Source organism: Bubalus kerabau, chromosome X (assembly GCF_029407905.1).
Source record: "Bubalus kerabau isolate K-KA32 ecotype Philippines breed swamp buffalo chromosome X, PCC_UOA_SB_1v2, whole genome shotgun sequence".
NCBI lineage: Eukaryota > Metazoa > Chordata > Mammalia > Artiodactyla > Bovidae > Bubalus > Bubalus kerabau.
This window is the reverse complement of record NC_073647.1, coordinates 105,729,867-105,757,363: the sequence shown is the minus strand read 5'-3', so window position 1 is coordinate 105,757,363 and position 27,497 is coordinate 105,729,867. Positions and strand designations below refer to the sequence as shown.

At 38.6% G+C, this 27,497-nt stretch overlaps 1 protein-coding gene across 2 annotated transcripts in view; it reads right to left on the bottom strand.

Moving 5' to 3' along the window:
• Positions 1 to 27,497, bottom strand: part of MAGED1 (MAGE family member D1) — an 80,163-nt gene that overhangs the window by 22,516 nt on the left and 30,150 nt on the right. The window contains exon 2 of one of the 2 annotated variants that reach the window (XM_055564311.1): positions 23,984 to 24,071. The gene's annotated coding sequence lies outside the window, so the exon portion shown is untranslated. Of the gene's footprint in view, positions 1 to 10,593; positions 10,666 to 23,983; positions 24,072 to 27,497 lie in introns of those variants that run through there. The other variant, XM_055564312.1, reaches the window with a different exon arrangement.

Below are 27,497 nucleotides of genomic sequence, written 5' to 3'. Positions count from 1 at the left end.
ACTCCAGAAAGAATGAAGAGATGGAGCCAAAGCAAAAACAATGCCCAGTTGTTGATGTCACTGGTGAGAAAGTAAAGTCTGATGCTGTAAAGAGCAATATTGCATAGGAACCTGGAATGTTAGGTCCATGAATAAAGATGTATCAGAAGGGGTCAAACAGGAGATGGCAAGAGTGAACACCAACATTTTAGGTTATCAGTGAACTAAACTGGATTGGAATGGGCGAATTTAATTCAGAAGACCATTACATCTACTACTGTGGGCAAAGAATCCCTTAGAAGAAATGGAGTAGCCCTCATAGTCAACAAAAGAGTCCAAAATGCAGTACTTGGGTGTAATCTTGAAAATGACAGAGTGATCTCTGTTCATTTCCAATGCAAGCTATTCAATATCACAGTAATCCAAGTATATGCCCCAGCCAGTAATGCTGAAGAAGGTGAAGTTCAATGCTTCAATCAAGACCTACAAGGCCTTCTAGAACTAAAACGAAAAATGATGTCCTTTTCATCATAGGGGAAAGAATGCAAAAGTAGGAAGTCAAGAGATACCCGGAGTAACAATTAAGTTTGGCTTTGGAGTACAAAATGAAGCAGGGCAAAATTTTGCCAAGAGAACCTACTGGTCATAGCAAACATCCTCTTCCAACGACATAAGAGAAGACTCTACACATGGACATCACCACAAAATCAGACTGATTATATTCTTTGCAGCCGAAGATGGAGAAGTTCTATAGTCAGCAAAAACAAGACTGGGACTGCCTGTGGCGCAGATCATGAACTCCTTATTGCCAAATTCAGACTTAAATTGAAGAAAGTAGGGAAAACCACTAGACCATTCAGGTATGCCCTAAATCAACTCCCTTATGATTATACAGTGGAAGTGACAAATAGATTCAAGGTATTAGATCCAATAGACAGAGTGCCTGAAGAACTATGGATGGGGGTTCATGACACTGTACAGCAGGCAGTGATCAAAACCCTCCCCAAGAAAAAGAAATGCAAAAAGGCAAAATGGTTGTCTGAGGAGGCCTTACAAATAGCTGAGAAAAGAAGTGAAGCAAAAGACAAAGGAGAAAAGGAAAGATATACCTATTTCAATGCAGAGTTCCAAAGAACAGCAAGGAAAGATTAAAAAAAGCCTTCCTCAGTGATCAATGCAAATAGAGGAAAACAATAGAATGGCAAAGACTAGCGATCTCTTCAAGAAAATCAGAGATACTAAGGGGAATATTTCATGCAAAGATGGGCACAATAAAGGACAGAAATGGTATGGAGCTAACAGAAGCAGAAGATATTAAGAAGAGGTGGCAACAATACACAGAAGAACTGTACAAAAAAGATCTTCATGACCCAGATAACCATGATGGCGTGATCCCTCACCTAGAGCCAGACATCCTGGAGTGCAAAATTAAGTGGGCCTTAGGAAGCATCACTACGAACAAAGCTAGTGGAGGTGATGGAATTCCAGTTGAGCTATTTCACATCCTAAAAGATGATGCTGTGAAAGTGCTGCACTCAATATGCCAGCAAATTTGGAAAACTCAGCAGTGACCACAGGCCTAGAAAAGGATAGTTTTCATTCCAATCCCAAAGAAAGGCAATGTCAAAGAATGTTTAAACTACTGAATACTTACATTCATCTCACATGCTAGAAAAGTAATGCTCAAAATTCTCCAAGCCAGGCTTCTACAGTACATGAACCATGAACTTCCAGATGTTCAAGCTGTATTTAGAAAAGGCAGAGGAACCAGAGATCAAATTGCCAACATCCATGGGATCATCAAAAAAGCAAGAGAATACCAGAAAAACATCTACTACTTCTCTACTGACTACACCAAAGCCTTTGACTGTGTGGATCACAACAAACTCTTAAAAATTCTGTAAGAGATGGTAATACCAGACCACCTGACCTGACTCCTGAGAAATCTGTATGCAGGTCAAGAAGCAATAGTTAGAACTGGACATGGAACAACAGACTGGTTCCAAATCGGGAAAGGAATATGTCAAGGCTGCGTATTGTCACCCTGCTTATTCAACTTATATGACAGGACATCATATGAAATTCCAGGCTGGATGAAGCACAAGCTGGAATCAAGATTGCCAGAAGAAATATCAGTAACCTCAGATATGCAGATGACACCACCCTTATGACAGAAAGGGAAGAACTAAAGAGGCTCTTAATGAAAGTGAAAGAGGAGAGTGAAAATATTGGCTTAAAACTCAACATTCAGAAAACGAAGATCACGGCATCTGGTCCAATCACTTCATGGCAAATGGATGGGGAAACAATGTACACAGTGAGAAACTATTTTTTTGGGCTCCAAAAATCACTGCAGATAGTGACTGCAGCCATGAATTAAAAGATGCCTGCTCCTTGGATGGAAAGCTATGATTAACCTAGACAGCATATTAAAAAGCAGAGACATTACTTGGCCAACAAAGGTCCATCTAGTCAAAGCTATTGTTTTTCCAGTAGTCATGCATGGGTTTGAGAGTTGGACCATAAAGAAAGCTGAGCTCAAGAGAATTGATGCTTTTGAACTGTGGTGTTGGAGAAGACTCTTGAGAGTCCCTTGGACTGCAAGGAGATCCAACCAGTCCATCCTAAAGGAAATCAGTCCTGAATATTCATTGGAAGGAGTGATGCTGAAGCTGATACTACTTTAGCCACCTGATATGAAGAACTGACTCACTAGAAAAGACCCTAATGCTAGGAAAGACTGAAGGCAGAAGAAAGGGACGACAGAGAATGAGGTGGTTGGATGGCATCACTCGATGGACATGAGTTTGAGTACTCTCCGGGAGTTGGTGATGGACAGGAAGCCTGGCATGCTGCAGTCCATGGGGTCGCAAAGAGTCAGACACGCCTGAGCAACTGAACTGAACTAATGGCTAGCGATGTTGAGTAAATCTGAACTCTGGCTTAAAGATCAGCCATGATCACTACATTTGTAAGGTTTATTTCTGCTGATGAATTTTCTGGTGTTAGCAATATCTGAAGTCTGGTTAAAGGCTCTTCAATGCTCTTTGCACATGTTTTCTCACCATCATGACCTTCTTGGTGACTTATGATCTCCACAGTTGGACTGAAGCTATAATCATGTGACCTACATCATAGGCTGTCTGTCCTATGTATGGATTTATCCTAATATAAGACAGTGTCTGAGATTAAAGCACAGTTACTCTAACACTTACTATAGTCCTGGAAGCTCTCTGGTTGGGAGCCAATTCGGTGAGTATCTATTCCAAGGCTTAAACATCTATCCTTTGACGGGAAGTTAATCAGCATCTTTAACCTGTCTTTACACTCAGAAGCTCCTTAAATTCATAGTCTTGAAGAGTGACCCTTGAAATATGTGGTCACATTCCCTATGATCCAAAATCTTCCTCCAATCCTTGATTTTGAATAAAGTTCTTTTTCTTGATCAGGCTCTTTCTCTTTATCTGACAACACAAATTTTAAAGTACAGCCATCACTTATACCTGATACATGGCAGCAGTGAGGAAATCAACCAGCTTACAGGAGAGGAGAGGAAGAATAAAGAAGAAGAGCAAAAGGAAATGGAAACGAAAATGGAAAGAAAGGAAAGAATTCTTTAACAAGTCTCCTCCACATAGCTTCCTGAGAGGCAAGCTGGAGATGCGATTTATACTCCAACCTGACAAAAACACTTAAAAAGACAGGACCAAAAATGTGAAATAATTTTTTTAAAGACACTAGACATCAGGAAGTGAAAAACAGTGATCCCTAAGAGATAAAGGAAAATGAGGTGAACCTTTACAATTTGGGGGAGTTTCCAGTTCGTGGTACAATGAAGGAGAATGCAGTCAAGCCTCAAAGGATTCTATTAGGTGACAGGGATAAGACCAGAAAAGACCAAGGTGGCTGGAGTTCAGAGAATACTAAAAAGGAGAAAGCTGCACTTAGGGAGCACTCCAAAGACCTTTGAAGCATTGCAATATTCAGGAGAGTACTGATTAATGAATGCACTTAAGGAAATGATACAAGGCTAGGAAAAGAACCACCTGAAAGTATTAGAGGGAACAAGTGTCAGAAGCTCAAACAGGTCTGTGGACGTTCCCACCATTCAGAGCAGAAAAACTCGTAATTCCTGAGGCATGGGTTATTCAGACAAGTCTTGCTTCAGTACACTGGGATGATTTAGCAAACACTGCTGTGGTCCTGCCTAATCAATCTTAAAAAGCATGGCTTGAAAAATATTTAATTGCTTCAAAGTTAACTGCTTCTTATAATAAAGCTCAAAAAGATGTATAATAATACAAAAATAGTACCCAAAGGTAAACATTTATACCAAAATTTTACCAAAAAGTGAAGTTCATTATGTCTGGCATCCAATTAAAAAAAACCCAGGCATATGAAGAAACAAAATAACATGACCCATCATGAGGAGAAAAAAAAAAATCAATCCAAACTGATGCAGAACTTATATAGATGCTATATTTAGCAGATAACATATATTTGTTCCATATGACCAAAAAGCTAGAGAAAACAATGGTCATGTTAAGTAGAGAAATGATATATAATTAATAAGATGCAAATCACAGGTTTAGTGATTAAAACCATAATAACTGAAATTTAAAAATACACTGGATGGAATTAACTAGAAAAAGATTAGTGAACTTGAAGACATAACAATAGCAAATATTCTAAATTAAAGTTAAAATTTTTTAAAAAAAAACAGTGCACAAATGTCTTTTATCCTGTTTCCTCTTTTGGGAACACTTTTCCCCCATCCCAACCATCAATCATCCTTCATCCAGTTAACTCTGACTCTGCCTTCAGATCTCGGCTCAATCATCACTTCCTCTGTCTTTGACCTCCCTGAGTAGATCAACCTCTCTTTAAACCTATTCACAGAACCCCGTACTTCCCCTCCACAGCGGTATCACCTTCACAAAAATTTGGTTTGTGATTAATGTCTGCCTTTTTCACAAGATAGTAAAATTCAATGACGACAGAGAAAACATGTTTATTTTTGCCTACCACAACATCATCCCCAGCACCTCAAACTATGCCAATTATATAGTGTCCCTGTACCCTGAATTCTGTATCTCTCACATCTGATATTTTAATCTATTCATTATACCCTCTCTTCCATATCTTCAACCTCTCTTTGTCTACCGGCTGTATCCTACCCAACATCTTTTCTTATTTAGATAAACTTTTTTTTTTTTTTATTATGGGTGATAATGTTCCCAATGCTAAACTTGTATTTCCCAGACAACCTTGCAGATACTGGTGGTCACGTGTCACAGATCTGTCCACTAGACACTGGATGTAGGTAGAAACTGTTGGGTAGGATTTGGGGGAAAGCTTTGTATAAAGGAGAATAACTCTACTGACAAGATATTTTGCCTTCTCCTCTTCCTCATCTTCCTACCTGGAACAGACTTGCAGCAGCCATTGGGCAACTATGATGGGAACAACATGCTAAGTAGGAGTCATGGAACAACAAACAATAAAATATGTGGTAGCTAAGATATTGATGAAAATCATGGAAGTCTTGGGCTTTATACCATTGGATTTGTTTTGGGTTAAGATAAAACTATCCCCTATAAGCAACTTATTTTTCATATCACTGTTACTCATATCCAAATGCAATTTCAAATACCTATCACAAAACATGAAATCTCCCTCTCTGACAAACATACACAGACAAACATACACAGTCTTTAACATACTATCTCATTCATACATGATTCCTTCTATGACTTATATGATAATGACTGTAATTTATGATCTCCATATACTATCCCAATTCTCTAAACTCTCACACTAACACACAACTGTCATTATTACTCCCATTTCTGCACATACATTGTTCTATCCTGTATTATCATACACACAAGAATCCATACAGTATCACAATACCCATTGCCAAATACGACTATCTCTAATCAACTTACATTCTCACACACACCATCTCCATCACTCAGTCACATCTACCATTACTCAATCCCTACACTATCACACAGCGCCTATCCACAGCCACTATCACACAGAGTCCCATCCCCACTATAAAATCTCCATCATCCTCCAAAACTCCTTCCCCACATGCTCATGTCATCTCCATATCATACACACTCACAATGAATATCCACATCACCTCCCTCCTCACACACATACTTGTGCCATTCCTGACAGTCAGAAACTGCATTTTCCCAACATTCACTTTATTCAACAACCCCACTCAGACACTCATGATTTCCATGCTCCAAATGATCATGTTCTCATTCTCCACTGTCAGGCATGCTCACTGTACCTATCCGCCCCCGCAAATTGGTAACACTTCTCATTGCCCGCCGAATCACATACAAGAATACAAATGCCCTAACCCTAACTTCCACCATGTACCTATCTTCTACCATCACACTACATTTTCCCCACTCCATCCACTGTCTACATCCTCTTATTATTGCTTGAAATGCCCCATCCACAATTTTCAAACACACAAAGATCCCATGTCTCATTAACTTCATATCCTTTCTCACCATTGTCTCTCCCACCCTACTCCTTCACACATCCATTCACATGCACAATTTTCATCTTCCACAGTATGACATACACTGTGTCCCTAACTATCATTATCACATACATTCTGCTCTTGTCCTGTCACTATCATTCACACTGCCCAACTTCATTTCCAGTGATCTCATACCATCCTCCACTGTTATTCGCACTGTCCCCACTGCCACCACGATCACACAAACCCTGGCACTTCACCACCACACTATCCCACTGTCACTCAATACTCTTCCCATTTCTGCATCAAATACATAGCTCAGATCATCCACAATTTTATACATGGTGCCAATCCACTGCAATCTTTCTCATTTCTTTTTTCCCCTTCCTTTCTCTTCTCTCCTGCCCCCATACCATAACTCTCCCAATATGAGGACATTACATGAATGCAAATATAATACGGAAATTTCTTACTTGAAGCCTCATTTCAGAGCTTTAGTAACTAGAACATATCTTGCTCAAAAGTTACAATATTTAGAGTTCCCACTTGATAGTTGTAAATGGATTTCTTTCAGTACATTTGCCTTTAAGAAGCATTTCTTCATGTTTTGTTATTGCATTTAGATGAAGTTTTGAAATGTTCTATTGATATGACTTTAATATGATACTATGCAATTATTTGCACTATACTTTAGTCTTCCAAAAATGTCCCAATAGATTTTTTGTGTGAACCTAGAAGCAAACCTGTGATATTTTTGGTACTGAAGAGGATAGACAGTTTCAAGTAAATGGCAGTACTGAATATATCACTGAGCTATGTTAGATGGGACACTTAATCTTTACTTCTCATGTTTCCATGTGGAAGAACTTCAACTAGACTAACACTCCTGCTCTTCTGCCCATGGGAGAAGAAATGAGTTATATGCCTAGTATGTTTAGAAGAAATATCTGAGTAGATTTGGCTCTGGCCCTTCTTCTCTGCTTCCCTTTCAGTAACTTGTGTGTCTACAGTGAACATGCATTCTGACTGGCTCCTTGCCATGCAAGAAGGGGGTTACTTTTGGCCTGGAGTCCTGTGGTTTTGCAGTTGTCTAAGTCTGCCTAACTCTGGGGTCCACACTAACTGGAAGTTCACACTAAAACCATCTTCTCCAAGCAGCTTTATGAGTAATGAAGATAATGTTTTGATCTCCATCTATCTGATTCTTACATTTATATTTCAATTGATTCTGAACCTGGGCAAGGAAAACAAGTGTTATTTACTTCAGTTCAGTTCAGTTCAGTCACTCAATCATGTCCAACTCTTTGTGACTCCATAGCTGCAGCACGCCAGTCCTCCCTGTCCATCACCAACTCATGGAGTTTACTCAAACTCATGTCCATCAAGTCAGTGATGCCATCCAACCATCTCATCCTCTGTCATCCCCTTCTCCTCCTGCCTTCAATCTTTCCCAGCATCAGGGTTTCAAATGAATCAGCTCTTCGCATCAGGTGGCCAAAGTATTGGAGTTTCAGCTTCAACATCAGTCCTTCCAGTGAATATCCAGGACTGATTTCCTTTAGGATGGACTGGCTGGATCTCCTTGCAGTCCAAGGGACTCTCAAGAGTCTTCTCCAGCACCACAGTTCAAAAGCATCAATTCTCTTGAGCTCAGCTTTCTTTATAGTCCAAGTCTCATACCCATACATGACTACTGGAGAGATCATAGCTTTGACTAGATGGACCTTTGTTGGCCAAGTGATGTCTCTGCTTTTGAATATGCTGTCTAGGTTGGTCAAAACTTTCCTTCCAAGGAGTAAGCGTCTTTTAATTTCATGGCTGCAGTCACCATCTGCAGATTTTGGAGCCCCAAAAAATAAAGTCTGCCACTGTTGTCATTGTTTCTCCATCTATTTGCCATCAAGTGATGGGAATGGATGCCGTGTACTGATCCCTTACAATTCCTACATGATGCAGATCACTGAAATCACGTAAATTCCCTTTACTGGCTTTATCCATCTTTTAACATAAACAAGTTTCTAGGTGCAATTTGGTTTTGATTAGCACTTAAGACAAATATCTGGCAGCAATTAAAGGTCCGTCTAGTCAAGGCTATGGCTTATCCAGTGGTCATGTATGGATGTGAGAGTTGGACTATAAAGAAAGCTGAGCACCAAAGAATTGATGCTTTTGAACTGTGGTGTTGGAGAAGACTCTTTGAGAGTCCCTTGGACTGCAAGGAGATCCAACCAGTCCATCCTAAAGGAGATCAGTCCTGGGTGTTCATTGCAAAGACTGACGTTGAAGCTGAAACTCCAATACTTTGGCCACGTGATGCAAAAAGCTGACTTATTTGAAAAGACCCTGATGCTGGGAAGGATTGAGGGCAGGAGGAGAAGGGGACGACAGAGGATGAGATGGTTGGATGGCATCACTGACTCAATGGACATGGGTTTGGGTGGACTCCGGGAGTTAGTGATGGGCAGTGAGGCCTGTCGTGCTGCAGTCCATGGGGTCACAAAGAGTTGTACACGACTGAGCGACGGAACTGAAGTGAACTGAACTGAAGATTAAATCTAAACATGAAACTTTATGTCCACCACCACTAGACTCCCAATTGCCCTGGATTAGGGAGTTCAAATTCTTAAGGGATAGAAATACTATAGTACAGTAGGTGCTACTTAATTAATCAGGATGGTGGGGACTAAGCACCAACTGGATCTATCTTCCTTGGCCACACTGATAAGTCTTACTAGAGCATAACCAAAATAACTCTTTCCTGGGATAGGATGACAAACCTTTATGTGAAATATTAGAAAGGAAGTTAGATATTCATCTAAATGTATGGAAGCCTTTTTAAAGTAAGACAGATTTTACGTCAGTGAATCATTTCTTAAGGCATAAAAAACCTTTTAATAAACAACTAGAATTTACTCTGATAGGATGTTCTTGTTAACAAGTTCTCTGGAAATTCAGATCTAACAGTCATTTTGGCTATTTTTTTTCCTTTTGCTAGCTAGCTTTGTGTTAGCTTTCAAGCCCTTGCATACAAACTTAAATACTGTGCTTGTCTGCTATTACTGAAATAACACCATTTCAGAGTACAATTTGTGTCCAAGGTAAGTAGGGCCAAATAATGGAATTTTCAGTTTTTGCCCCAGGACAATTTGTGTTGTAAAGAACTGTTCTCTGGAAATAAAGCAGACTGGACTTTACATGTGATCTCTTTTGCATAGGAACACTTTTCATACTTGTACATAGTTGGGTGCTCTCGTGGTACTGACCTAAATATACCCTCTACAGCCTACATTGGAGGCAATAGTGATCATAAAAACAGATACACATATAAAATATGTCTCAGCAAACAAAGAAAAATAAAACAAAACTGTTGAACAAGATATGTGAAAACCTAACTGAAGAGTAAAAAGAATACCTAAGAAAAGTCGAGCACAGCACATATACCAAAACCTTTCTGAAGCTCAAAGCTTAAAAAAATTCCAATTATATAATAAAATGATTATTTTATTTTATAATAAAATAATGATTTTATTATAAAATAATGGTCATTGATGAGCCCTGAAATGAGTAAAATACCTAGGAATAAACATAACTATGAACGTCAAACACCTATACTCTAAACACACTATGGGTTTGAGATGGTGGAGTAGAAGGATGTGTGCTTATCTTCTGTGAAAGCACCAAAATCTCAACTAGCTGTTGAACAACCATTGATGAGAAGACAATGGAACCCATCAAAAAGATACCCCACGTTCAAAGACAAAGGAGAAGCCTCAACAAGATGGTAGGAAGGGCACAGTCATGATATAATCAAATTCTATACCCGCCAGGTGGGCAACCCACAAACTAGAGAATAATAATACCAAAGTAGTTCTCCTATTGTTGTGAAAGTTCTGAGCCCCAAGTCAGGCTTCCCAGACTGGAGATCCAGAAAAGTGGCTGGGAATTCCCAGGGAATCTGACTTTGAAGGCCAGTGGGATTTGATTACAGGACTTCCACAGGATTGGGAGAACAAGAGACTCCACTCCTGGAGGGCACAAACAAAATCTTGTGTGCACCAAGACCCAAGGGAAAGGAGCAATGACCCCATAGGGGACTGAATCAGACTTACCTGCTAGTGTTGGAGGGTCTTCTGTGGAAGCATAGGTTGGTAGTGGCTCACTGTGGGGATGGGAAAACTGGCAGCAGCAGTCCTAGAAGGTATCCCTTGGTGTAATCCCTCTTGGAGGTCACCATTAACCCAACCATAGAGCCCTAGACCCAGGGCTGGGTGCCCTCAAGCCAAACAACTAACAAAATCCATCATCAAATAATTGGATTAAAGTTTTACTGAGCATGCCATCAGAGCAAGACCCAGTATTTCCCACTGCCAGTCCCTCCCATTAAGAAGCTTACATAAGAATCTTAGCCTCATCCACCAGAAGGCAGACAGAAGAAGCAAGAACTATATTCCTGCAGCTGTTAGAATTAAAACCACATCAAAGAAAGCTAATCAGCATGAAAAAGAAGAGTTATGTCCCAGCTCAAGAGACAAAATAAAGCCCCAGAAAAACAACTAAATGAAGTGGAGAGAGGCAACCTTCCAGAAAAATGATAGTGAAGATGATCCAGGATCTTGGAAAAAGAATGGAGAAAATGCAAGAAACGTTTACCAAAGATCTAGAAATACTAAAGCACAAGCAAACAGAGATGAGCAACACACCAGAAGGATCAATAACAGAATAATGGAGGCAGAAGAATGGATAAATGACCTGGAAGATGGAATGGTGGAAATCACAGCCTGGAAGACATAATGGCAGAAATCACTGCTGAAGAACAGAATATAGAAAAAAGAATCAAAGAAAATGAAGACAGCCTAAGAAACCTCTGGTACATTATTACACCAACAACACATTTTAAGGGTCCCAGAAGAAAAAGAAAGAGAGAAAGGACTCGAGAAAATATATGAAGAAGATAATAGCTGAAAACTTCCCTAACATGGGAAAGGAAATGGTCAACCAAGTCCAGGGGGCACAGAGTTTCAGACAGGATAAATCCAAGCAGGAACACACCAAGACACGTAGTAATCAAACTAATGAAAAGCAAAGACAAAAATTAAACATTAAAAGCAACAAGGAAAAAACAACAAATAACCTACAAAGGAACTTCCATATGGTTATCAGCTGATTTCTCAACAGAAACTAAACAGAAGGGAATGGCATGATATATTTAAGGTGATGAAACGGAAGAACCTACAACCAAGAATACTCTACCCAGCAAGACTCTCCTTCAGATTTGACAGAGAAATCAAAAGCTTTCCAGACAAGCAAAAGTTAAGAGAACTCAGCATCATCAAACCAGCTTTACAATAAATGCTAAAGGAACTTCTCTAGGCAGGAAACACACGAGAGGGAAAAGACCAACACAAAATAAACCCAAAATCAAGTGGTAATAGGATCATGCATATAGAAAATTACCTTAAATGTACATGGATTAAATACATCAACCAAAAGACAAAGACAGGCTAGTAGATGAAAACAGGTGCATGTATGTACTTCCACTTATCACATCATTTTACTTAACCCACCAAATTGTATATAATTATTTTATATTCATGCATGCTAAGTTGCTTCAGTCATGACTGACTCTGTGTGATCCTATGGACTGTAGCCTGCCAGGCTCCTCTGTCCATGGGATGTTAGTTTAATCATATTTCCATTATGGCTTGCAATTCTAATTATCTTTTATTTTTTGTCTGGCTATTGAATGTGAAAATTGATAAACATCTTTTACTATTGCAATTATGTAACTATTATTTGCTAAATACCATTGTATCATGATTGGTCAACAGAAAATAATGTAATTCTATATCACTTAAACCACCATTTAATAGAAAAGCCCATAACCACTTTTTAAATTCCAGATGTATATCAAAATTATCTTGGAATTTCCTGAAAAATACAAATGCCCAGGCATTGCTTTTTTCTCCAAAGCTCCAAATGTGTTTTTAATGAGCAGCCATGTTTAAAAACAATTAGTCTATATGATGATCTTTTACTTCTAATTTTTTAACTTTTTCTATTTCGTATTCAGTGTTCCCATTTCACTTAGTTAATGTTTTCCAGTTTCTCCATCTCTTTGTTGTTGTTCTTTCTCAAGCCCTTTTCTAAAAAAATTATTTCTTTAAATTGGAGGCTAATTACTTTACAATATTGTGGTGGTTTTTGCCATACAATGACATGAATCAGCCATGGGTGTACATGTGTTCCCCATCCTGAACCCCCCTCCCACCTCTCTCCCATCCCATCCCTCAGGGTCATCCCAGTGCACCAGCCCTGAGCACTCTGTCTCATGCATAAAACCTGGACTGGTGATCTATTTCATATATGATAATATACATGTTTCAATGCTATTCTCCCAAATCATCCCACCCTTGCCTTCTCCCACCAAGTCCAAAAGTCTGTTTTTTACATCTGTGTCTCTTTTGCTGTCTTGCATACAGGGTCATCATTATCATCTTTCTAAATTCAATATATATGTGTTAATATACTGTATTGGTGCTTTTCTTTCTGACTTACTTCACTCTGTATGATAGGCTCCAGTTTCATCCACCTCATTAGAACTGATTCAAATGCATTCTTTTTAATAGCTGAGTAATATTCCATTGTGTATATGTACCACAGCTTTCTTATCCATTCATCTGCCAATGGACATCTAGGTTGCTTCCATGTCCCAGCTTCCATGTAAACAGTGTTGCGATGAACATTGGGGTATATGTGTCTCTTTCAATTCTGGTTTCCTTGGTGTGTACGCCCAGCAGTGGGATTGCTAGGTCAAATGGCAGTTTTATTTCCAGTTTTTTAAGGAACCTCCACACTATTCTCCAGAGTGGCTGTACTAGTTTGCATTTCCACCAACAGGGTAAGAGGGTTCCCTTTTCTCCACACCCTCTTCAGCATTTATTGTTTGTAGACTTTTTCATAGCAGCCATTCTGACTGGCATGAGATGGAACCTCATTGTGGTTTTGATTTGCATTTCTCTGATAATGAGTGATGTTGAGCATCTTTTCATGTGTTTGTTAGCCATCTGTATGTCTTCTTTGGAGAAATGTCTGTGTAGTTCTTTGGCCCATTTTTTGATCGGGTCGTTTATTTTTCTGGAATTGAGTTACAGAAATTGCTTCTCAAGCCCTTTTTAAGCATAGTAGAAAAGCTTTTGTATACATATATACATAAATAGCATGCATAATATATATTTTAGAAAACTCATTAATTTTTGCCTAGCTGAAAAGTTTATGACATCTTGATTCCACTTGTTTGAATTAATATGAATAGAACGCTAAATCTGTAATTTATATTCACTCAAAACTTTGATATAGTTCCATGTACTTTGGCATCTAGTATTACGGCTAAAAGTCTAGAAAGTTTATTACCTTAGTGATTAAAAATAATTGGTTATTGAGGCTTGAAATTTCTAATTCAATTCTGAGAATATAAAGAAATACTATATTGTTTAAAAAATATAAAATTAACATGTGATACCACGCTATTAACTACAGTGCAGATTTTGTTCAAACTTTACAAAATTTTATGCTAGTGACCACTATTTTCATTCATACCTCATTCCAGATACCACACTGTATTTAGTTGCATTGAGTACCTTCAGGTGCCTGCAACAAATTCTGGTAAATTCTCTCTTCAGTTTTATTCTGTTACAAGTATTTTCTAGTTTTCCTTGTTATGGCTTCTTCACACCCACCATTTAAAAGTGGGCATTTAATTTCAAAATACATGAGGTTTTAAAAAAATCTCTGCTATTAATTTCTCATTTAAATGCTTTCCTCTCTCCAATCACCCTCTGTGTGTTTTCAGTCTTCTAATTTTATTGAGGCTTTCAGTGGCTAGGTCAAAGATCTCTGTTGGTAAATGTCACATTGCACTTGAAAATATGTGGGCTATTTTCAAATATCTTTTGATACTGGTTTCTAAAATAATTCCACAGTGATAAGGGCACAGACTCTGTAGGACTTCAACACATTTAGACCATGAAACTTTTGCACCTTGTTTTATGTCCCCGGATATGTTCCAGTGTCTCCTAACTTATAGTCTATGGGAACTTGAAAAGAATTTATACCCTACTGTTGTGTGAAAATTGTATAAATATTAATTATGTAAAAAAAAATAAAAACTATGAAACACTGATGAAAGAAATTGGAGATGATACCAAAAAAGGGAAAGATATTCCATGCTTTTGGATTAGAAAAATTAATCTGTTGAAATGGCCATTCTATCCAAAGCAATTTATACACTTAATGCAATTCCTATCAAAATACCCATGACATATTTCATACTACTGGAACAAACAATCCTAAATTTCACATGGAAACACAAAAGACCCCAAACTGTCAAATATTTAGGAAAAAAGAGTACTGGAGGTATCATCCTCCAAGACTTCAGACTATACTACAAATCTACAGTAATCAAAACAATATGGTACTGGCACGGATCAATGGAACAGACAGAAAGCCCAGAAACAAAGCCAAGCGTCTATGATCAATTAATCTATGACAAAAGAGACCAGAATATACATTGGAGAATAGATAGTCTCATCATCAACAAGTAGTATTGGGAACACTGGACACCTACATGTAAAATAATGAGATAGAACATTTTCTCACATCATAGACAAAAGTAAACTCAAAATGGATTAAAAACCTAAAGGTAAGACCTGAAACCAAAAAGCTTCTGGAAGAGAACACAGAACATTCTTTGATATAAATCATAACAATGTTTTCTTGGATCTTTTTCCTAAAGAAAAAAGAAAAAGCAAAAATAAACAAATGGGACCTAATTAACTTAAAAGCTTTTGCACAGCAAAGGAAACCATAAATGAAACCAAAAGAAAACCTACAGAACCAGAGAAAATATGTGCAAATGACTCGACCAACAAGGGGTTAATATCCAAAATATAAAAGGCTCATACAATTCAGTATCAAAAACAAACAACTTAATAAAAAATCGGCTGAAGACATGAACAGACATCCTTCCAACGAAGACATACAGGTGGCCAACAGGCACATGAAAATACGTTCAGCACTGCTAATCACCAGACAAATGCAAATCAAAACTACAATGAGATACCACATTGAGGTCTATCACCTCACACCTGTCAGAAAGGCTATCATCAAAAAGAACACCAGTAACAAATGTTGGTGAGGATGTAGAGAAAAGGGAAGCTTCTCACACTGTTGATGGGAATGTATATTGGTGCAGTCACTATGGAAAACACTATGAAAGCTCCTCAAAAAACCTAAACCTAAGAACTACCATGTGATTCAGCAACTCTACTCCTGTGTACACATCCAAAGAAAATGGAAACATTCATTCAAAAAGATACATAGACCTCAATCTTCATCAAGTCCAGTCTCTTAGTCGTGTCCAACTCTTTGCGACAGCATGAATCACAGCACGCCAGGCCTCCCTGTCCATCACCAACTCCCGGAGTTCACTCAAACTTACATCCATGGAGTCAGTGATGCCATCCAGCCATCTCATCCTCTGTCATCCCCTTCTCCTCCTGCCCCCAATCCCTCCCAGCATCAGAGTCTTTTCCAATGAGTCAACTCTTTGCATGAGGTGGCCAAAATACTGGAGTTTCAGCTTCAGTATCATTTCTTCCAAAGAACACCCAGGGCTGATCTCCTTTCGAATGGACTGGTTGGATCTCCTTGCAGTCCAAGGGACTCTCAAGAGTCTTCTCCAACACCACAGTTCAAAAGCATCAATTCTTCGGTGCTCATGGAACAAGAGACTGGTTCCAAATTGGGAAAGGAGTACATCAAGGCTGTATACTGTCACCCTACTTATTTAACTTCTATGCAGAGTACACCACTTGAAATGCCAGGCTAGATGAATCACAAGGTGAACCACCATACGACTTGGTAGCTCCAGTCACAGAGTGGAGCTGGAAATTACTGGTCCAAAACAGTCAGGGACAGAGGAGACTGAAGGCAGGAGAGGGGAAATTTATTCTGAGAGAGAAACTCAGATCGCCACAAGAGGGCACAACAAGAATGCAGTATTTCCCCTGGTTCCCCTCCATCTTTCCTGCTGCTCATTCTCACCTTTTTTGCCCACACCCTTCACCCTCACATGCGTGTATTTCTGAGATTCTGTCCTGCTCCCCCTTCTCACTCCACATATTCTCCTGGGGCAGTCTCATTCATACCTTAATTAAAATCACCACCTCTGCGTTTGACCTCCAAAACTATCTAACCCTACTTTTCTTCAAGCAGCAGAATAAAATTGCTGGTTGCTTATTGAGTAATTCCTCTTGGACATTCTAAAGGTGCTTCAGATTTCAACTGTTCAGAATTGAACTCATTCTTTTCCCCCTCAAACCTGTTTCTCATTTTGAGTTCCCAGCTCAGGGAATGGCTTTTAAATCTCAACCACCCAAGGCAGTAAGAAAACTGAGGATCATCCTAGATTCCTTCTTCTCATCAGCCTTCAAATATCCTCCAGTCAGGCACCAAGTTCTTAATTCCTTATATACATGTATTCTAATTTCATTCCCACTGCCTTAACTCAGGCATCAACATCTCTCCTCTTTTGTAATAGCCTCTGAAGTGGTCTCCCTGTACCCAGTTCTGTCTTCTTCAGTGTACCCATCACAATCTCACCCACTGGATATTTCTAAAGTGCAAATCTTACCCTGTTAATTCTTTGACTGAAATCCCCAAATGTCTTCCCACTGTTCTTAGTATAGCATTCAAGGCTCTCCGTGATCCAGCCACTATCTCCTGCTCATTAAATACCCTCTCACTCTCTATGTTCCAAGTTTACTAATGATCTTGAACATATCATAAACATACTGTAAACAGTGAATTATTTCATATAATGTGTCTTTGCTCATACCACCACTGCTTGAAATGACTCTTTATTTCTCAGATCCAACAGTTAAAATTGACAACACACCTTTCAAGATGTATGCATTAATTTTTTTCTGGAACCCTCTCTCACCCAGCAGAATTAACTACTTCTTTCTTTGTGTCTCTTATGTATTCTATACAGACTTTTTATCAAGCATCTGTGATATGTTGCCGTGCAGATTTGTTTACATGTCTCTTTTTACTAACATCAGTTTCTCTATGACCAGGAACATATCTTTTGCTTATCTTTATCAAACTATATATCAGAGTACCGGGTATAGAGAAGAAACTTAAAATATTTCTTTAAAAAATCATCATCAGGATGTAGTATATGAGGCCAGCCTGATGCCAGTCTCCGATCTCTGGCAAATATCAGTAATCTGCCAAACAGTTGCCCCCTTGCACCTCAGAATCACTGTCAAGACAGCATAGTATGAAAACCTATTTCAATCGGTTGGAATAGGCACAAGACACTTATTTATCTTGGAATGTAGGCTGTCACAATGGAGCGCCTAAGTAATAAGAAGAGTTGATCTAGGAGAACTAGCATGGGAGAAGTAACATAACTAATGGCAGAGTATCTCCTAAACACTCTTTCAACAGTATGTTGTACCAAAAATCGGCATTGGGAGGTAAATTCTGTCCATGTGCGTACAGACTGCCCACTGAAGAAACATCTTGTCATCAGAAGAACAAAACCCCATATATTGGTATTCTGATTTATACTTCAATTTTGTCTCAACTGATTCAGAAAATATTCCTCTCTAAGGATCAGAAATCTGGTAACAAGCAAAGTGCTGCACCTGAGCTAACAGGCGTATCACACCTGGAGAAACAATGAATCAACATATCCTCATTCCTTCTGCACCCAGGACCCCTGGGAAAAGTACTGCTGCTGCTGCTAAGTCGCTTCAGTCATGTCCGACTCTGTGCGACCCCATAGACGGCAGCCCACCAGGCTCCCCCGTCCCTGGGATTCTCCAGGCAAGAACACTGGAGTGGGTTGCCATTTTCTTCTCCAATGCATGAAAGTGAAAAGTGAAAGTGAAGTCGCTCAGTCATGTCCGACTCTTAGCGACCCCATGGACTGCAGCCCACCAGGCTCCTCCATCCATGGGATTTTCCAGGCAAGAGTACTGGAGTGGGGTGCCATTGCCTTCTCCGGGGAAAAGTACAGAAAAGGATAAAAGCTCTTTCCTTAAATGGAACAATTTATTGGAGCACTGTTTCCAAATCTTAAGACCATAACACATATATAAAACGATGACACGTACAGACACGAGGCTATACTCGACAAGACTTTTCGCCAGAAGTAACTGGCCTGGAACCTCCAGGCAAACTGGGCTACCTGTGCAATGTATTAGTTTCCTATCATCAGTACAAATTACCACAAACTTAGTGGCTTAAAGCAGCATTACATCTATTCTTTTATAATTCTAGAAGTCGAAAGTCTAAAATGGGTTCACAAGGTTGCATTCCTTCTGGAAGTTCTGGGGGAGAATCAATTTTCTTGCTTTTTCCAGCTTCCAGAGAGTCTACATTTCTTAGTTCATGACACTTTTATTCATTATCAAAGCCAGCAACTTAGCATCTTCTTTCCTCCCTGCAGCCCATGGGGTTGCAGAGTCAGACATGACTTAGCGACTGAAAGACAACAACAAAACTCTTTACCAATTTCAGAGTCTACACCATGAGAAGTGGTTATGGAGAACATTTGAGAAGAGAATCAGGCTATTAATGAAATCTTTCAAAATTGGAGGTGATCCCTATTCAAAGGGAGTTATAGGATAAACTCTTTATAACCTTTACTCCATTTTTTGGAGACCGATGTGCAGTTTCTGGGAGTATTTACCAGATCCCACAACTGACTGAATGCTACAAAAACTCACTGCACTGAAGAATGAATTGTGATTTCTGGAATGAATCCCTAAATGATAAATAAAGGCTAACACATCTCTGAAGATTTACACATTGCCATTATAAACTCAGAAGAATTAAACTCTCTGGGATTCAAATCCTAGCTCTTCCAGTGATAGCTCTGTGACATTGGGGAAATTCTTTCATCTCTTTTTCTCAGTTTCTTCATGTGCAAAAAAAGAATGAGAGTTCCTATATTATGACTGCTGTAAGAATTACATGATTAAACAAACTATGTAAAGTTCTTATAGTGCTTAGCACGTGGCTGTTGTTGTTCAGTTGCTAAGTCATATCCAACCCTTTATGACCTCATGGACGGCAGCAAGCCAGGATTTCCTGTACTTCACCATCTCCCAGAGTTTCTCACACTCATGTCCATTGAGTTGGTGATACCATCCAACCATCTAATCTTCTGTCGCTCCCTTCTCCTCTGCCCTCAATCTTTCCCAGCATCAGGGTCTTTTCCAAAGAGTTGGCTCTTCGCATAAAGTGGCCAAAGTACTGGAGCTTCAGCTTCAGCATCAGTCCTTCCAATGACTATTCAGGGTTGATTTCCTTTAGGATTGACTGGTTTGATCTCCCTGAGGTCCAAGGGATTCTCAAGAGTCTTCTCCAGCACCACAATTCAAAATTATCAATTCTTTGGCACTCAGTCTTCTTTACATGGTCCAACTCTCACATGTGGTAGGTGCATAATTATATGCAATAACTGGAAAGCATTTTAATTAACTTTTATTATAAACCTTCTTTTCATTTCTACCAAAATTTGATTTTTCTCACGAAGACCTTTCCATAGCATTACACTAATATGATTCCTGTATTGTCTAATGCTGAGTAAAATTACACTTCAAACTGAAGGCCTTTCTACATTTACTGCACCATGAACTCACTGATATCAAATAAGGCTAAATCCTGATGAAAGCATACTTATAATTTTTATTTACACAGAGGGTCTTGCCTTTATGAATCATTTAACGATAGATAAGACAGCCTCTAATTTAAGGCTTCTTCATTCTAGTAGTTTCTTTTCACCATGAATTTGCCAGTGATAAAGAAGGATCTCTTTCCATCTCCACTATGAATTTTCTGATGTTTTATAGGGCTGATATCAGCAAAGTCTCTTTTCCACATTCATTACATACATAAGGTTTCTTTGCACCATGAATTCTTCCATACTTAGTAAGGTCTGAACTGGATCTGAAAAGCTTTCCACACAGGCATTACAAGCATGGAGGATTTTTTTTCCCATCAAATTTTCTCTTCTCTCTCTCATGTTTCAAAAGAAAATCTCTGAGCTTGTCTTAAAGTCTTTTCCAGTTAATACATTCACAGAGTTTCTCTTCACTATGCTTCTTCATATGCTGGAAAAAGCTTGATTATTCACTGCAATTTCTTTCACATTGGGAATGTTTCCCCACCCTATGAAATTTCTGGTGTTGAAAGAGAATTGAGCTCTGCCTGAAGGCCTTCCCACATTTTTACAGTCACATGAATGAATAAGTTCTCAGGAGTGAATCCTCAGATGTCAAATAAAACCAACCTCAATGACTAAAAATTACTTTATATTCATTACCTTCATAGGATTTCTCTCTACTAGAGTATTCTGAGGCATCAAGCATGAACACCAACAACATCAAAAAGCTTTCAGACACTAATCATACACATAGGATTTCTGTGCATCAAAAATCTCCCAGTGTCTCACACATTCTAAAAATTTTTCAGAGTGATAGTCCTAGGAACTGTAACTCGATGCTCTTTCTTCTAGAGGTTTTCCTCATATAGCAGACATCTAGCTCAGCCTATTCTCAGCCATCACACTCTCAGCCTTTCTCTTCAGTAGGATTATTTTTATAAGTGGCAGGCAGTGTTGTGCCTGCAACAGACCTCCCTGGAAAAGGGAACATGTTAGATTCATTCCTGCCAAGCTTTCTTGAAGCCTATGTCATCACATGTTAGTCTTCTCCACAAAAGAGACTCTGACCAATTGGTCTTGGATTCTGGATTCATAATATTCTCTGAAATTTGGCTTTTTCTGAAATTTCCCTCTTTCGAGTAGATCGTACTTAGTTATAAATGATAGATCCTCAAACATAAATGGGTAAAAAATATGTATAAACCATTCACAAAAAGGAAATATAAACAGATAATAAACACATGAAATATTTCACCTTATTAGTCATCAATAACTGTAAATTGAAACAACCACGTGAGGTTAACTGTTCCTTTTTCATTCTCACCAAGCAGTTTATATGAGTGCATGTTTGATTGTTGTCTTTGCTGGTATGAATGTAAACTGGTACCAATTTCTAGAAAACAACTTCCCAATGTGTAATTATGAGTCAGAAAAATAGTTGTACCTTTTGAGCCACTCTTTAGAAAATCTATCCAACAGAATGGTCAGATTGCAAATAAAAATTCACGTACAAAATGACTCAAGGAAGCATTAATATTAGTGAAAAAATGAAAACACAAAATATCCAAAAACATGGAAACTGCAGTATACTCAACAAATTGCAGTATACTCTTCTGATGGGATATTATGCAGACATCAAAAATGTTGCCAAAAATTGTTATTGACAAGGGAGATTCTCATGAGATAATTTTTAAAGAAAGCAGGTTTTAGAGGAGAAAGTATGAGCTGATTGTATCCCTTCAAAATTCTTATGTTGAAGTCCTAACCTCCAATACCTCAGAATGTAACTATCTGGATACAGGACCTTTAAAGAGGTAATTTAGTTAAAATGAGGTCATTAGGGTAGGCCTTTATCCAATATGGCTGGTGTCCTTACAAGAAAAAGTTAGAACACTGAGACACATAGCAGAAAGAACATGTAAAGACATGACACAGAAGAAAAAATAGCTATCTACAAGCCAAGGATAGAGGACCGAGAAGAAACCAACCCTATCAACACCCTGCATTTCGTTATGGCAGTACTGGCAATGACAAACTAATATAGCAGAATACAAAACTGTATATACTGCAAGAAAATACATCAATTAGTTAATAGGATTTATAGCTGGGTAATGAAATGAACAAGTTTATTTCCTTCTTTATAAAGTTTTAATACAAAATATGTTAAAAAAAAAAAGGTAAAGATATCCATAAGCAAACAATTAAAAAAGAACCGACAGAAAAAAATCATATAACTTTTACTTGATGAAGCTGCCAAAATGAGGCAGAAAGAAAACTGGTCAGAAAAGTAAGACCCAGGAACTTCTTGGCTTTGTCTCATTTTTAGGTGGCTGCTCAACTCAGGAAGGCTTGGAGAAGCAAAGTAATGTCAGGATGACTGGTTTGTTTGGAAGGTAGTGGCAGAGACAGTGAAGGAAATTCAACTGAGTAGAGAAATCAGAAGATGACCTGAACAAAGGAAGTGCTAAGAGTGAAAAGCAAGGATTTGGAAGAAGGGAGACAGCAAGAGATTCATTTTCAGGGTACTGAAAAAGGGGAAGCAATAGAGAAGTAAGAAGTAACTGGGCATGCTAACAAAAAGGTAGCCACAAAGAAAATAGGAACAAATTCTCCTTTGCCTGGTCTTGTGGCACCCACCAGATGGAGAGTTTGAGAGGGGCATAGGGGTTCAGAATGTCACCCCAAAATATGCCATGTTCGCATACTGATTATTTTGAATTAAAGGTACTTGAGAAACAGCTAGTACAAGGATACTCTGGACCCCCTTTGTCTCCCTGAAAGCAGGAGAGAAGTTTCTCAAGGGAAAGCTATCTTCCGTGTGGTAGAAGGCATCCTTATCACCAGAGACAGGTAATTTAGAGCCCAAGATGGCCGGACAAAAAACCTTATTAATTCTTTACTATTTACTACTTCTAGCCCCAAACCCTCTATGCCTTGTTGCTACTTCATAAATTTATTGGGTTTTGTTTTGTCTAAAAGCTGTAACAGCTCTGCTCTGGTCACTTGAATTTCACATTTTTGTAGGATGCCTGTTCATACAAAATTAAATTAGCTTTTCTGATTTGAGAGAATAGCATTGAAACACGTACATCACCATATGTAAACTACATGACCAGTGCAAACTCGGTGCGTGAAGCAGGTCACTCAAAGCTGGTGCTGTGGGACAACCCAGAGGGATAGGGTTGTGGAAAAGGTAGGAGGGGGATTCAGGATGGGGGAATACATGTGTGCCCATGGCTGATTCATGTTGATATATGGCAAAAACATCACAATATGTGAAGTAATCATCTTCCAATTAAAATAAATTAATTTAAAAATTAAATTAGTTTTTCTCCTGTTAATCTGTCATATGTCAATTATTAGACCAGTCAAAGAACCTAGAAAGGAAGAAGGAAAAAATTTCCTGCCCCTACAGTTGCAACAATAAAGATAACAAAGGCACAAGCACTTCACTGAAAGGCTGTACTTCACATGGAAAACCTTGAGAGATAGATATTATTATTTCAAATATATAGATGAAGAAACTGATGGTCAGAGAGGGAAACTGATGGTCAGAGAGGGGAACTGACTTCAGTATTTTAGAATTAGTAAGTAGGGGAACTGACAGCCAATTCAAGTATGCCAGGCTCTTAACCTGTGTTTTCCCACCATGCCAAGGGGCCTGTGGGCACCAACCAAAATTCCAAAACTACCTTAACACTATCTAATAAAGGTATAAGTTCACAAGCCTCTTCCTGCCTCAGTTTCCTTTCTGTGCTCACCTAAGAAGATTTCTTTCTGGGTTTCTTTGTCCTCAGCTCTTTCCAAGTTCAGCTGGGAATTTATTTTGGTCTTTTGATGTGGAAAATCCTGCAGTTGAAAAGGAAACAAAACTTTGTGGTTAGAATTGGGGTACTTCATGTCCCTAAATTCAGTTCTGAAAGGTATAGGGAGGGCGGTGGAAGGGGGTTTCTTACTCAGGAGGTTTCAGAACCAGTCAAAGGTCTTATGAAAGAGGCATAGAAATGGTTGTGTTTCCAAGGGCCAGGGAGAGGGTACTGACCTTGATCGATGAAAACTCGATTAAAAAAAAAATGTCATTTACTCTTCATGGATTTGTTCCATAATCCACAAACAAAAAACACTGGAATCCAAAGGTTAGAGGGCACTGAACTGGTTAAGCACATAGCCTTCAGGGTTAAACAGAGCAAGGCTAAAATCCCAATGTTGTTTCTTCCTTGCTATTGGACCTTGGGCAAGTATCTTTGCTTTTTTGAGCACGGGATGTGTGGAAACAATGTTGCCTGCCATTCCGGTAAACAACAGATGTTACCCACCGTCAAGTCAACAGCCACTGGAGACGCCGCCCCCCGCCCCCGCGCCCTGCGCCCCACACCCTGCCTCCCTCCACGTGGTTCATTCTGAAGGGAATTCACTATAGAGAAAAACAGGAAGCATTCTATGCTGGGGACACTTGCTCTAGATAGTCATAAGATGCATATGTAAGAAATAAATTGATCCCAGACTCTTGCATCTTCCCAAACATAAACACTAAAATCATTAACTAGAGATGTATATCTTTGCGATTAGCAATAATATTTTGAGGTTTGAGTACATTTTTTTCCCAGGCAAAAAAAAAAAAAAACCCTCCTATATATCCTGTCTCCTCCCTCAGTAAGGTTCCCGAATCAAACTTAACTCCCAACTTTTAGGTTGTACATTTTAATTCAGCCAACAGATCTTTCCTTTCTAAAATGAAGAAAATAAAACCCTAAAGGTAATGAAACATCCTGAGCCTATATCTTATCTCAAAAAAAAAGGTAGGAAAGAGTTTGAGGAAAATTTTCTAGTTCTGGTAATTGCCCCCCACCTTGTTTGGACAAACTCTCATAATAAAACAACTGAAAAAAATCTTGGTAGAAAAGAAGTAACAACTACCTGAAAACAACAAAAATGGCAATAAAAATATGGCAACAAAGCAACACCATGAGAAAAGGGGAACCTAGAAAAGTAAATATAAGCAGAGGCAATTTCTGCCCTGAGGGCAATCCCCACAAATTTAACTTCCATTTCAGTTGTCTTGAAAGGCAAAGGAAACAGATTAAAGCCCAGAACTACTTAGAGTAGGAAATCTATCAGGAGACCCTCCCTACAACCAGCTGGATAGATGGGAAGGAAGTCATTTTGCAGCTCAACTACAGGACTTGCCCTGGGATCCTTGAACCTTGAATTAGACAAAGAAGCAAATCAGCAGGATAACAGAAAAGATTTCAAACACTGGGATTAGCAAACACAATCCATAAATAAGTATTTTTCACAGATAAATAACAAACTTAAAGATATTTCCAAGCAACAGGAAATTATAACTAGTATATCATAATTAAACCTAATCAAACTAAAAAAAAAAATACAATACCCCAAATGAAAAGCTCAAGGAATAGCTTCAGTAGGGAGACTAGGAAAATAATTTGTGAAAATTTAAGACAAGTCAGAGGAAATTAAAAAGAGTCAAAAGGTGGAAAGTACAGAAGAATGTAAGTATAGGTGTGTGCACACTAAATCGCTTCACTCATGTCCGATTCTGTGCAACCCTATGGACTGTGGCCTGCCAGGCTCCTTTGTCCATGTAATTTTCCAGCAAGAATACTGGAGTAGGTTGCTATTTCCCCCTCCAGGCAATCTTCCTGACCCAGGGATTGAACCTGGGTTTCTTACGACTCCTGCATTGGTAGGTGGGTTCTTTACCACTAGCGCCACCTGGAAAGCCCCAGAAGACTGTAAGAGACTCAAATTGCTCTTACTCACCAAGCAGGTATAAGAACTTTGTAAAAGTGATCACACTAAATCTTAACTACTTTATGAGACACAAAATACAGAATTTCACTGATAATAAATAAAATCCTTTTCATATCTTTTTCCATTTCTAAAAAGAAAAATTGGGCTCCAGACCTGCTTTTTCTTTAAAAATATACTAGTAAAAGTCCAGAACCTAATTTTACAAATGCAAATGTTCACAATCAACAAAAGGAAAATCAAAAAGAGATGTGGGCTCTGGACTCACTCCCCTACAGCCTTGGAGGGGTGGAAATCATTTTGCTTCACAATTATTTCAAATATTCTAATTTGAAAGATGTTAAATTGAGAATTTTAATAAGATGTCAATCTTGTGCTCTTTTACAATACGGAGACTAATGAATATTCATTACTTCTACCAACTAATTCTATTCTGTTAATACAAATCTTTCCTTAAAAGTATTATTTAAAGAAAGGGATAAGACTTCTACAACTTTAGAAATTGATGTTTTGTTCTATGAAAATAACCCACAAAAGAAATGTGTAATTCTTACTTGATAATTCATTAATCTGGTATGGTAGACAAAATAATGGCCTTCCCAAGATGTCCACATCCTGATCCTGTGAATTTGTCACCTTACAAAGCAAACGGAACTCTGCATTTGAGATTAAGAATTTTGAGATGAAGAGATTATCCTGAATTATCCTGGTGGACTCGATGTAATTACAAGAGTCTTTATAAGAAGGAAGCAGGAGGATCAGTCAGAGAAGGAGCTATGAACATGAAAGTAGAAGGTCAGAATCAGAGAGATGAAGATGATATACGGGTAGATCTAAAGATGGAGAAAAAGACCATGAACCAAGGGAATGCTGGAAGCCTCTAAGAAGCTGGAAAAAGCAAGGAAACAGATTTCCCCTTAGAACCTCGGGCGGGAGCTCAACCCTGATAATACACTGATTTTAGGACTGCTGACCTCCAGAACTGCAAGACAGTAAATTTGTGTTTATTATCTATGCCACAATTTTTACAGCAGCGATAGGAAACTAATATATCTGGTGATAAAGTTGAAATTGCCATCTCTATTTAAAAACAGATTAATACTTCTAAGATCATTCTGACAAATTGGGTAGGGATCATTGGCACTTTCTTCTCTACCCATAGGCATGGGTAAACATAAACCCATGATTCCACTGGACTCACTATGTAAAAAATACTTTGAGAGGATGTATTTGTAATGATTTCTATTTCACCAGTGAGAAAAATGAAACATCTAAGGTCAGTACACAAAGAGCCAGGATTCAAATCCCTATCTACTGGCTACAAAGTCCAATATTTTTTCACTACATCTTGCTGCCCCTCAAACTACTTGGGATGTGATGAAGAGAGGGTAGAACATCTAAATCTATTCCTCAGACAAACCACAGCTGCACAAAAAACTCCATGTTTGTGAGATACTCTTTCTTTAATTCCATGCTTATAATGAGCAACATGATGTTTTCTTA